The sequence below is a fragment of the Fundulus heteroclitus genome, chromosome 21 (genome assembly GCF_011125445.2).
Source record: "Fundulus heteroclitus isolate FHET01 chromosome 21, MU-UCD_Fhet_4.1, whole genome shotgun sequence".
Lineage (NCBI taxonomy): Eukaryota > Metazoa > Chordata > Actinopteri > Cyprinodontiformes > Fundulidae > Fundulus > Fundulus heteroclitus.
Window position 1 is genome coordinate 27318811 of NC_046381.1, and position 13886 is coordinate 27332696.

At 38.0% G+C, this 13886-nt stretch overlaps 2 long non-coding RNA genes across 2 annotated transcripts; one reads left to right on the plus strand and one right to left on the minus strand.

Moving 5' to 3' along the window:
- Positions 1 to 1187: 1187 nt before the first annotated feature.
- Positions 1188 to 11784, plus strand: LOC118556786. The gene is made up of 2 exons (XR_004927374.1): positions 1188 to 1286; positions 7396 to 11784. It is a non-coding gene; the product is annotated as an uncharacterized LOC118556786 (long non-coding RNA).
- On the minus strand, positions 1954 to 3443 carry LOC118556785. Its single transcript, XR_004927373.1, has 3 exons — positions 3250 to 3443; positions 2985 to 3144; positions 1954 to 2723 (listed from the first exon to the last, which is right to left on the minus strand). It is a non-coding gene; the product is annotated as an uncharacterized LOC118556785 (long non-coding RNA).
- Positions 11785 to 13886: the final 2102 nt, after the last annotated feature.

Here is a 13886-nt window from a genome sequence, read left to right on the forward strand (position 1 = left end):
TTCTGCATGTACAAGAGGACGATCGTTAGATTATTCTGGTCTAAAAGACCACTAGGTTAGTAGATGACTAAACTATATTTATGTGTTCTTTTCTTCTGGATGTTTTAACATTTAGTTAAAGAACAACTATTGTGCTATTTTGTGTTCAAACAGATAGTTGTTAAGTCTCCTCACACCTTTTAGGTAACTGCGTACAATTCCAAACTATTTACATTGGTGCTTTAATCCTAATTTACCCAAGTTATTTATTAGAATAAGGCATCATTCTAAACCTGCAGTTATTCTGCTTATATTGAAAAATTAGCTTGCTCACCCGTTCGTTCAGTCGGTTATGCTATTAACTGTTGCTGTAATGCCTACTTTAACTTTTTCGCCCACTAGTTTTTTCATGATCATAATTATCGCCCATTGATGTAATAGCATACATTGTTCTTATCCACTTTCCTTGTACGTTTAAACGGCCCCTCTATGTAATCCCCAATATAAGTTGTCAAACCTTTTAGGTTTAGCATAATTACTTAAGCTGCTCTATGCTCTCATACCGTAACTTAATATTTTGGTGCAAAAATGGATGTCTTTTACCGGTTCCCCCCTATTTCTTCTCATGCATGATGTATTTTATGAAGCTTATTGTATCTTAAAGGTGCCTCTTTGAATCTTATTCAAAAAACCCCTGAGGGGTTAATAAAATTCCAAAACATATCTATATGTATTTTAAATGATTTAAATAAAAACCTTGTATGGGAGTTCGGGTCATTTTGACCTTTTTCCCTGGCTCTCGCCGATGGAAGCAACAGGAAACCATCTGGAGTCGTTATTTACTAGGACTGTTCCAAAATATGTCAAGTAGCGGAATTAATCGCTCTGTTGTTGTACTTTTAGTGATAAACACTTCCCAGAATTTAAGCCCTGTTGCCAATTGACGTCAATAGCGTGTAACGCACACACACCAATGGAGACACACAGACACTTGTGTTTAACGCACACACATTATGTTCTTTTAAAAAGACGACCATTGTATTTGAATGTCAGAATTCGCACCGGAAACCCGTTTGTACGTTTCTAGGCATAATAAAGACGAATTCTCGTTGTTAAGACAAAGGAACGCCATTTTCTCTGAGTCTTTCTTTCTTTTTATAAGGTTAATAGTTAAGTAATTCTCCCACAAAATTGGTGACCCCGACGTGATAGGAAAAAAGGGAGTTTTTGCCTTCCCGGACAGACGGCTTGGGTTCCCCCGCACGGACCTGGCCCCTCCGCGCTGGGGTGGAGGAGAGAGGACAGAGGTGAGTGAAAATACATTTTTTACTGCTCTGTCTTCTCCTCTCTCTGCTTGTTAGCGATGAATCTGCCGCCTGTGTAATTTGAATTGGGAAGAGCGTTGTTTGTGATTGATTGACAGACGGGAGTGGTCGTTCCTTTGGCTTGACATCTATTTGGTATTTTTCTACGTAGAAAAATAAGTTGTCTAAACATCAAAAGATTTGGAATGATATTTGCTTCCTCCACAGTTGGGCACACATGACAACTTAAAGAAGTGATTGGTTACTCCCAGCCGCTTTTATCGGATGTCCCGTCAAATATGACGTTAGAAGCGACGGCGTATAAGAAATGAATCGGACCAGTACGGGTCTTTGCTGAAGTTTTTCTAATATACATAACTTTTTAGAATCAAAGAGATCATTTCTGAAAGAATTGATCTTATAAATGTTCGGTTGGTCGGAGTCTTTAGGGCGCGGCCCTGTTAATGTAAGCGCTTGGAAAAAGAATAAGGCAGTTCTCGGATCATTCCATGCGTGGAACTCCGATGAAAATGTGGCCTTAACAGAGTTGACTGCAGTCTGTTTTTGGTTGAGTACTCCAGGTTTAGGCAAACGAGGTTAAAGCCTCCTATCAAATTTGAAGCAAAGAGGCCTTGCTGGTGCACGTGAAGTATAAATGTTTATTTTTAACTTTTTTTTTTTTTTGCTCTGGGTCCCATAAAAAACCTGATTTAAATTTTCTGTGCGCACAGTTAAAATCCAGGAACATTGAACATTTGGACCTTTAAGAAAAACAATAAGTCTCCCGGGAGAGTGAGAGTGAAAGGAAAACGTGAGAATGTGGGAATGTTGAAAGGTGATGATTAAGAATGTGTGATTGTTGTTGACGTCTACGTGTGATTATAAAGGATGAGAGCTTTATTGGATGACTAAAACGCATGGATGAATGAAACTGCATGGTTGCTTTTGTTTTGTTTTTGTTTTTTGTTTTTTGTATTCAAGTCCCACTGTTAGAGGTAAAGTTGTCTAGGTTGATGAGCTAAAAAGTGCTTGGAAACTTTTATTGTTGTAAGGAAATCTTGGTGGACCAAGGTGTGTATACTTTTTGAAGCTGTTATGTTGTTAAGATGTGGGTGCAGGTATTTAAACTTTGTATTTGTAAGACTGTTTTGTTTGGGGAAGGAGACGGCTCCGTCTGCCTTTTTTGCCTGTCAGCGGGGCAGAACCACTGGCAGGCTGAGTTATTTTTAGCCTGTTAGTTAAAGACTGCCAAGTAGCTCTCTCCCCCGCCCGAAGGAAAATCTTGCACACACACACTAAGTTCTCCTCAGGCAGAGGAACCACACATACAGCTCTACGCAGGCAAGGAGAGCCACACACACAACACTTTTCACTCCCTCCTCCCGGAGCGTTGCCCCTCCTCTCCCTCTCTCCCCCGCCCGAGGAGAGACAAAAGGACCTCTGAAAAAACAAAAAGTAAAAAAATTTTAGTCTCGCTTTCGCGAGAGAAATTAACCCCGTATTGCATCTCAATTTTTTTTGTTTTTCTTAATGTGGATTAACGAAATGTGGACGATTTGTTAATCTGCGGAAACACACTAAATGACTGTCATCAGGACTCAATCAAAGTTCTGCAAAGATTAGCAGAGGGAGGACACAAGGTCTCCAAACAAAACTACAGTACTGTCAACCACAGGTAGATTACCTAGGAAAGACAAATACCTCAAGGAAGAGTTAGCATTTCACCTTCTCAACTGGAAGGTTTTAGCAAAGCTCCAAGTCCACGGACAGTCAGCGAAATGATGACATTGTTGGGAATGACAGGTTTCAATGCAGACTGGATTGAAAACTATGCAGGAAAACAGCATCGTTTAGAGAACTCCTAAAAGAAGCAGGAAACCAGTTGTTTAAAGCAGCGTTAAAATGGACAACTGAAGCTAAAATAGCTTTTGAGACACTAAAACAGCACTACGATAAATAATTTTACCTGTATGTAGCCAACAGAAAAACATGTACGCGTCAATGTACTAATGCAAGAAACCTCACCCCCACCAACTTGTCAGTGAGAGCCTGCGTCTGCTCCGCTGTCCCCTGACCAAGGAAAAAACTTACAGGGTAGAGTTGAAATGTAACAGTATCTTACAAAAACCTTAACCCTTTGTTACCTCCTTGGCAACCCCTACCGTTTGCCAAATTAAACTCGCTCTGTACAAAGAACATTAACCCATTAATAGCCCTACTGTCGTCGGTTCACTGGATCGATCATTGATTTTGAGGTTGAGTTGAAGCCTACTTAGTATGGATGTTTAATTGGACGTGTGATGTGATGAATGAGGTTATTTGAATATGTGAAATGCATGTGACAAGGTATTAACATTGCATGTTCGGCTTTAAGCATTAACAGCTGTTTCAATCGTAGTGCAGAGCAAACTCGCTGTGTGAAAGCAGACACACACACACACGCGCATGCTTTAAATAACTGCTGACAAGCAACTAGAAACGTAAAACTGTTTATAGCAATTAATAGAATAAATGCCGGCAAGATTATCTATAACATACAAAAGTTTGTGTTTGTCTAAGTGTTGTCTAAATGTTGTGTACGTCTAAGTGTTGTTTAGGGGTATTTTGTGTAAATGTTTAATCTATGTTGCGAAGGCGGTTTACTGACAGTTGTCTGATTCTTGTTTGTGCTATCGCAGTATGTTTTAATAATAATGTTGATAAGCATTATTAACGCAATGACATAATGGATCAACGAGAATTTATTAGTGTAAACAAAGGTCATAAGTTTTAGCTGTCCACAATGCCTGATGTCTCAGTATTCACAAAAGTCCGGACTGAAGTGAATGTTGGCGAATTGCCTTAAGATTATGCATTGGATTGTACTAAATTCTTAGGAATACTGGGGTGTCAGTCAGGCTGGAACTCAATTGTGAGGTTTATTAAAAAGAATCATCATCCATAAGCCTTTGTCAGTATCAGGAGTATGGGTGGAGAAAAGAAAAGAGAAGGAAAAGAGGAAAACCATTAATGATGTCTGTGTATTATGTGCTAATGATGTCTTAAGAACAATGACCATTAGACTTTTGGTATATTTACGGTAACATATACTTGAGTTAATGGTTTAGATAATTAAAGTGTAAATATTACTGAACTTTGCGGTTATGCAAAGACTTTGGAAGTGGTTGTGTCTCTCCACTCCTAAATACCAGGATTGACACAATGCCAGGAGCTGCAGAGCTCTGAGAGGAGAGCAGCAGAGAGGAGGTTGAGACTCCCGACTGCACAACAGGGGCGACCCTAGGAAAAACAGGGCCCCAACATATTTGACGTCTGTCGAATCACTATGAGTCAATAAACCATAAAATTTAAAGCATATGGGAGATCTGGATAATTAAAAACAACTTAAACGGCGAAACTGAAAAGGAGGCTTGTGATCAAAAGGTACTTCTAAATTAGTTCTCTTTTGGTTGGTTCACCATTGAGACTGATTATTAAAATACAAGTTTAATGTAAGCAACAGCTAAAAATTATAGCATTTACAGTGATTAATAAGGTCTAATTTAAATAGAATTAGAGTTGCCAAAGAATAGGTTGTGATAATTGTCATTCTTGTTAAAAACAATAAAATAAAATAACTTAAAGTGAAGATTAAGATGGTGAATTAATTATTTTGCCATTGGGAAACCTCTGTGACTTTGTAAAATTATAAAATGACTTCAGAAAATTGTTTAATTTGGTACAGGGGAAGTAAAGAATAAAATAGAACATAAGCAAAATTAAGGAATCAACTTATTAATCTCTAAATGGTGGATCTGATGAAAAGGGTTGCACATACTGAAATGGCACTGAAGGAGAAATGCCTAATGAGCAGCTGACTGGTGATGGTACAACCTGAGGGTTGTCAACACGGAGAACCAGAACAAAATTTACATCGGCGGGAATCCTGCCCGGATTCCAGAGCGCTGGCTCAATGCCGCTCAGACATGGAGCAGCGAAGGACGCTCAGGCCGTCAGGAAACACGGCTGAGCAAAGGAAGGGTCTCCACGTCCGTTGACAATGACCAGAAAAAGAGCTGCAGCACACTGATATTTGTGAAAACCCAGCGACTGAAGGTCCACCAAAGAAATTAGCACAATCCAATCGATTCGATTAATTCTGGAAGTAAAGTAAAACAAATATTGAGAATGGCAACTAGTTGCTATAATGTATTAAATTATATAAGTGGCTAAAATCAAATTGTCCAGTGTAATTATTAACAGAAAATTCCCAGTGATCAGATAAGTTAACATTTTGTTTTATACCTTTGAAGTTGAACTAGTAGAGTGTTGAATAATAAGACGATGGGTCCTCCCATGACAAAGTAATTAATTACCTCCGGCACTGTTAATTAGGAAACAGGCACTTTTAAGAAGAGGATAGCAGAATTTGAGGATTACAGAACAAATGAGGTATTCAACACTAGAGTGTCACATTATGATTGAATGACACGAGTAGATTGAGAAACCAATAACTTATGTATTTGAAAACAGATTTATGGCTTAATGACGTAAACACTAGAAAAAGATTAAAGTCATAAATTAAAATAATTTGGGTTGAAGATATTTCAGAAATAGTTTTGAACCCTAAACTAAGTACTTTTGTTTATTTCCTTTAAACATTAGACAAGAAGGACATGTTATTTTTTTTTTTTATTCTTGAATAAAAATATTTTTGAAGTGGATTGGGAATCTTTCTGCTAGTATCAGCAGATCACAAGCCTCTGCTCAGTTCAGTGAGTATTTTATTTTGGTAATTAAAACCTTGGGTAACAGTGAATCAATCAGTGACAGTAACCCGATTTTTGTTATAACTATAAAAATCCTAATGTAAAAAGATACATGGGGTATGTGTAAATGCTTCATTTGAAAATTGAGTTTGTTACCGGGTAAACAGACACAGCCACAATACAAAGAGTAATGACAGGACCAGGTTTTGATTGCATGCTTAGCATTAACAACTCAGTCCTGATTGAGAGCACTAACTATTCTGTCTTCAGTCCTGTTTTTTCAGAAGTTGAGATTCTGTCCGGTTCTGGCCAACCTTTTTCTGATGGAAGACACATTGAAAAGACGAGAAGAACAGCTGTAAAGTGAGCATGGAGAGACGGTATGATAAATTATAAAGTGAAAATCAGACTGATGTCAACCTCTGATTTAAGAATAAATCTGAGCAGTCGGTTATATTTTTAGATTAGGATTGCAGTGCAGCATGGAGCAATGAATATTTGAAAAAAAAAAAAAAAAAAAAAGGAAAATTCTAAATTGCTGAACAAAAGAGAGAATAGAAATATACCACTTAGTTTTACTTAGTTCTGGAAGGAAAAAGGGGCCTCAACTTCTAACACTTCTTCTTCTTTTCTTCTACTTTTGCTCCCTTATCTTGCATGAAAACCCTGGTCACTAAATTTTAATCATAAGGATGGAAATTTTTGTTAGGAATATCTTTCAGGAACAGACGGAGAGCAAATTTGCACAGGAGTATGGCTGAGTCTGGGTACTGGCGGAGTAAGCCCTGTGAACATATCCTTTTTAAATTGTGAATTTTGATGAACAATTTTGTGACAAATGAGGACATTTTTGTTTAACCTTTTAAATATGTGAAAAGTCACTATTTTGCAGTTGATGTGGACTTTAAGTTCTAAATGTGCTGATGTATTTTATTTTCTACTGTTCCTATGTCCTGGAGTGGAGCATGGTTAATGGAGAACGGGATGAATTGTCACCGAAGCGGACTTTTATGTAAGGGCTGATAATATAGTGTGAAAAGAAGTTCCTGTCCAGGGATGGTGGTGAAGAGACCAGTCAAACCGGGAGACCTGGTGTACGTGAAGGTGTTCAGACGGAAATGGAACGGCTCGAGATGGGATAGACCCTTTGAGGTCAAACGAGCAACCGCAACCGCCGTCCAAGTTCAGGGAAGTGAAACGTGGTATCATTTGACTCATTGTACTAAAGTACACGCCAGAGACACTGTGAAGCCAGACAGTGCAAAGATAGACACTGTGAAGCCAGACATTGGGAAAAAGTGTGAACAGACGATTTGCAGCAATGAGACTAGTATTAATGACATTTCACCTGTGGATGTTGGCAGAAGTGGTGAACCTAACGACAGCGAGGCCGGAGATGAACTCTCACAGCCTGCAGCCAGCGCCACAGCATCAGCTAACGACAGCTCAACCACGAGAGAAAGCAACGAGTAATGTGGGTCGAGACAGTCGACGTCCAACCATGAACTGTGGGACTTCGGTCTATAAAGGGAAATCCACCTTTGTAGAACAAGATAAGTACAACACAACGTTAATGGGTTTGAACAAGTACACACCAGTGTTTTTGCCAGCTGAACTAAAGTTAACGACTCATCTAGGTCTTAGAGAACACTTAAGAGTAAAAACAAAAAGAATGCGTAAGAAAAGACAGACCCATGCTGAATTCAAATGGAAAGCAACGGTAACCGATACAGAATTTCATACAGAATTAGATACAGAATTTGAGGTAAATGTCTATTACAATACCAGGAAATTATGCGGAAAAAGTGTTAAATAGGAATATAAAGTGTATGGGGCAGACCAGTGTTCAATCCTTTTATACATTAAGGACGATGGTTTTGGCGTAGAAGTAAGAATAGAGTCCCATTGGGATCCTGAGGACAATTACAAATACGACTTAACAATAAAAAATCCAGGTAATGGTAAAGGAGGTACACAAAATGGTGATTTAGAGCGAATAGGAGACAAGGAGATGATTGCTACAGTTCAAATTGTTAATGATCAAATTAGGATTCATGTTGAACCAGACAGTGATAAATATGATTTGGTTGAAAGAAACGTGATTATCTCTAGATTGTTGCAAAAGGGTGACAGACGAAGGATGTGTAATTCGCATGCTAATGTGAGCCATCAATTATCTAGTATAAATCAAGAAAACATTAATTGTAAAATGACTGTTAAGATTACAAATTGTGGATGGATTATTGAAGCAGATGTTATAGCCTTCCGTATTGACAAAACATACGAGTTGAAATTTGAAGACATCCCTTCAAGTGGAAAAGTTGATTCATCTATATTATGGAACCTACCGAAAAAGAGGCTTTACCAAAAGAAATCATTTGTTTCCCCCCAACAACTATGGCTTCTACAACTACTGTAGAAGTGAAGAAATTACTGTCCCAAGTGCACATGTGACTGTACCTACTTCAATCACCACATCAGGACCAAATAAACCGACAACCTTAACAGTTAAGACATTAACAGTTACATCAGCATCTACAATCTTGACTAGCACAATACAAAGTTCAAACAATAACGATAAAACTACACAGGTATATACAAATAAAAAGGAAGTGCTACCAACAGAGGTTGATAACAGTTTAGAAAATGAAAAACCTACGGTGCCTCGACCTGAAAATAGCATAACCGAACCTCCAACAACCGCCACGGCTAAAGCAAATCCACGGACAATAGTTTCAACTGCAGTAGAACCCAAAACAGCAGTAGTTTCAAGTACAGTTAAATCCACAAAGGAAGTTTTAAAAAGTACTAAACCTTCATTAACAAGATTAATTACAACAGTACCTTCTCTGGTTGAGGTAACGTCAAAACCAGGACAACAACCTAATATTAGATTTCAAAGAACCGGATCCAAAACAGTATGGATGCTCTGAAAAAGAAGGATGTGAGGATTTCTCTGAAGGTTTAGATCAATTTTATGAAAAACGCAATCCAAAAGTAGCTATACCAAGAGCAATAAATAAACTACAGGATATTAAATGGCACGGAATCAGACCAAGGGGAGATCCTTTATGGCAAAGAGCCTTACATAACACATGGTATACAACAGCATGGTATACTGTCAGGGAGTTAACTAAAAATGATTGCTTAGTCTGTACTGTTGCTCCGGGAGCAGTACCTATGGTTATTCCAGAAAAATACAGGTCAAAAGAATGTGCAGTAGTGCAGCGTAAAAATGTAGCAATGGTGAGTTCACTTCAAGAGAAGACGCAGTGTAATTTTTTAAATTACCTATGTGTGGTTTGAGTTGCAGACTCTTATATGGTTCAAGAAACTCTCATCAATACTTAGAAAATGGAAAGGGTATAAATTAGAATCATTGTGTGCAGAATTTAACTTTAATACTACAGATAATGTTCCACCTACTGATTATGACATAGATTATGATGCAGACTACGAATGTTTCGTTAGTGGAGGTTTTGAGGACAATGAAGGAATTAATGTAGGAAACACCACTGTGAAATGTAATGTAACTTGGGTGTTATCTTGGTTTAAGCATGCAAATGTAACACCAGTGTTTGCTACAAAGCCCGTTTGGTTTGAAAACCCAGAATTTGTAGAAGAGGACTGTAAAAATATAACTATGACTTTTCCCAAACTTTTCTTTTTAGGAGATCAAACGTATCCAGTGGCAGACAGTTACTGGATGTGTGGTGATGACATGCTAATGAACACTTTACCACTGAAGTGGATAGGACTTTGTGCATTAGTACGAATGAAAGTACCGATAACCTTAGTGTATGAAGGGGTAAAAGAACTAGCTCAAATGGAAACAGGTAAAACTAGGTCCCGTCGGAGTCTAGGAGATTACGGACTAAAGGAAAAAGTTTATTTAAATCTTATTGGTCAACCAAGAGGAATTCCAGATGAATTTAAAGCACAACATGAAGTTAAAGCAGGTTTTGAGTCTATTTTGCCTCAGATTACTATTAATAAAAATGTTGAATGGATAAATTACATTTATTATAATCAGCAGAGGATGATAAATTTCACGGTGGAAGGATTTATGGCACTAGGAGACCAATTACATGAAACAAGTAGAATGGCAATACAAAACAGGCAAGCTTTAGATGGGCTTCTAGCCAGCAAGGGAGGTGTATGTCATATGTTTGGCAATGAGTGCTGTACATATATTCCCATGAACACAGCTCCTAAAGGTTCGTTTAGGGTAGTAATGGCTAAACTTATGAAACTTAGAGAAGAAGTAAAAGAGAATGCTGGAAGAAACAACTGGTCGTGGAAAAGTCTGGAAGAAATTTTAGGAGAATGGGGAGCAATGGCTGCAAAAACAGGAATAATTTTGGTGATAACGCTGATTGTATTCTTTCTAATTGTGTGTTGTGTTGTGCCTGTTTTGAAAAGGTGGATTGTGGGGACAATGTATAGATGGATGACATCAGGCAGCAGCCATCCGAAGGGCTGATCCCCGGCCGCCTGGACACGTCCATGGACTCATGCGTGTGCTACAGACTCATGCCACATGGAAAGGAGCCCCGTGATCGGGATGAACTCTTTTTGTTTTGCTACGTGTCCAGGAACTCATTCAAGCCAAGCACACAACTGAAGATGACTAACCCTATTAACCTTGTTTAAGTTACTCAATAAATAAATAAACAAAATACAATACAATGAAGCTTTGATAGATAAGGTAGCACAGGCGGCCGGTTAGTTTAGTTTATACTATCATAACATTAGATTCTAACATCCATTTCGTTTTTTAATCCTGCGTATCAATATTATTAGCAAGATCATTTACATATGTTGTTTGTTGTTTGTATTATGATGTTTTGTTATTGTATCATGCTTATGTACTCTTTTTATATGACAAGTGCTGGATGTCATTGCGAGTAGCATGGCTGACTTCCAATTGATGCCGTCGGTCAGGTGACCGATGATAACGGCGGATGCTCAGAGGTATAAGAGGTCCATGAAAGACTTTTTCCCCGAGAATGACACATAAATAAGTGATAATTATCGGGGTTTTTTCACTTTCATATCTAAATTGGAAAGATGTTATTGCAAAAGCAATGACTGTTTTGCATACGTGCACTCTCTCTCTGACTCTCTCTCTGTCTCTCTGTCTCTCTCTCTCCTCTATCCATTGGAAATATGTTATTGATTGTAATCTGCACTTATTACATGACATTTTATATCAGCACTTGTGTAGACACCATGATTACATTAGTATGTTATCCATTGGTTGTGTAAGAAATTAGACTTTTTTACATGTTTGTTATTATCACAGCTAGACTTGATCAGTGTGGAGTCAGATTTTCAATATAGAGGTCTTCTAGATATGTCACGCTGTAACGTGCCAAGGGAGGATTTATGGGAGTTCGGGTCATTTTGACCTTTTTCCCTGGCTCTCGCCGATGGAAGCAACAGGAAACCATCTGGAGTCGTTATTTACTAGGACTGTTCCAAAATATGTCAAGTAGCGGAATTAATCGCTCTGTTGTTGTACTTTTAGTGATAAACACTTCCCAGAATTTAAGCCCTGTTGCCAATTGACGTCAATAGCGTGTAACGCACACACACCAATGGAGACACACAGACACTTGTGTTTAACGCACACACATTATGTTCTTTTAAAAAGACGACCATTGTATTTGAATGTCAGAATTCGCACCGGAAACCCGTTTGTACGTTTCTAGGCATAATAAAGACGAATTCTCGTTGTTAAGACAAAGGAACGCCATTTTCTCTGAGTCTTTCTTTCTTTTTATAAGGTTAATAGTTAAGTAATTCTCCCACACTTGTTAGAGAAGTAAAAGAAAATCCTTCTTATTAGCGGCCCAAAATCTCTACCAGCTTTGTTTCCAGACCAGTACCACTTGTCCGAATGCGTTTGACCCTCTTATCGCTCGCTAATAACAGCTCTGACTTAAAACAATTAACATCCTAGGGGTTTAATAATAATCTTGATTGCTTTTAATCTGAAAGTTTTCTTCTAAGCGCATCCGCCAATGTGTATGTTTCTAATGTGTGTTTCGTGTTTTAATTATGTGCAGGAAAATCTGATGTGAAATGCAGAAGGGGTGTCTGCCAACTCATCTTTGTTTCGTGTTGCGGTCCATTGAAGGTTATCCGATGCCTCTGTTTTTGCCCCCGCAATTAGTTGTCCATTTTCAGTCCTCATGTCTCAGTTCAGTACCACAACATCGTTCCAGAACGAACATTGTCCATGAATCTTCTTTCTCCAATCGTTGTGTCTGAAACCACAAGGAATTCTGCCAGCATTTTGCCAATATGGATTTTGTCCAAAATCAAATTTTCTAATACAAGAATTGTCTATCTTCATCCGTAGTGTAGTGTAAATAAGTTGAAAAGAAAAAATCAAAACAAAAATTACAAGAAAACTGTCAACCACATCGTTCCCTCTGAAACAAAATTATTCTTGAAGTTTTTCACCTTTACCCCAGATCTTGATCCCTTAAAAATTTATCCAAGCAAAATATTTTACAGACAGTTCAACCTCTTTGTATAAGTTCATTAATAAAAAACATTTCTCTTAACTTTGTAGCATCACATTCCCCATTAAACCTCTATGCAGCTTCTGCAAAAATTACTGATTTTTTTTTTTTTTTTTTTTTTTTTTGATTAAAAACTGGATTAGGCAGGAGTCAAGTACATCACCTTTTTCTCCGTCCCCTGGACCACTGTGGCACCGTACTAACTTGTCTCTGAGAATGCCTAAAAAGAGACTAAAATCTCTCCGTTAGCACATTCCAATTATATATGACCAGGTTTCCTTGCAAGAAAAAAAGCAGAAAACAGGATAGAAATGTTAATGTGAGTCAGTAGAGAGGGCAGCAGGGGTACATGAACAATTTCCAAAGCCACCTTCTTACCGCTAGAAGGATACTGAATACTGAATTGTACTTTATAACTAAATTTGCCTTGCCTTGCCAAGAAGGTCTCGATATTACCTGTCATAAGTTTGTTAAACTTATCATAATTTGGTCACTTTTGTCAATCCCTGCACGTCCATTTTAGATCATGACTTCTTACCATACGGCCTGAAAGAGCTCACTTTCCAGAGTCTTCTGTCGGAACAAAGTGGCTTTACAGTTTCATCTCACATCATCTGAAAGAAGTAACTCAGAGAAAAACAATTCTGTTAGTGTATTAGGTGACAAAAGAAAACCTGGTCTTTTTAGTGTCTCGGTCTTTTTAGTGTCTTGGTTCTTAATGTGATGTGTCTAAGTTCTTGGTTGGTCCAGGGGAGGTAGGAATCTCTCGTTCCTTTTCTTTCAGCGTTTTGTATTAAAACTTCTCATTTTCTTAAACTATCTGCCGAGCAACCTCAAATGTTGTCACTTTTTTGCCGCTGGTGATGTAAAAATTAAAGCAAAGGAATCATTTAACAAAGAAATAATCAAAAATGCACAAAACAATAAAAACCCGAAAGTAAAAAGTCTCCCAAAGCGTGCATCATGTGTGTTCCAATATCTTATAGCATTCTTTTGATTTCTTTCTAGCTCTTTCGATCATGCAAACTTAGTTATTAATGCTTTTCAATCTTAATTGGTTAAGGGTGAAACTTTAAAGCAACCGTTTTCTCTTTCAGGCTTTTGAGCTTCTAGTGTTTTTCTATACATGATAAGAGTTTTCCCCGTAATTCAGCACATTGAGAAAGCTTACCCAAAAACAAAGAGATTAGAAGTAGAATCTAACTCTTCACAAGCTGGCTTTATTTCATTCTTTCCCTCTGACATAGTTTTCGTGCCCCCAGGCCAGAACACACAGACCCAGCCTTGCCATAACATTCAGATGTTTACATCATGGTCAGATT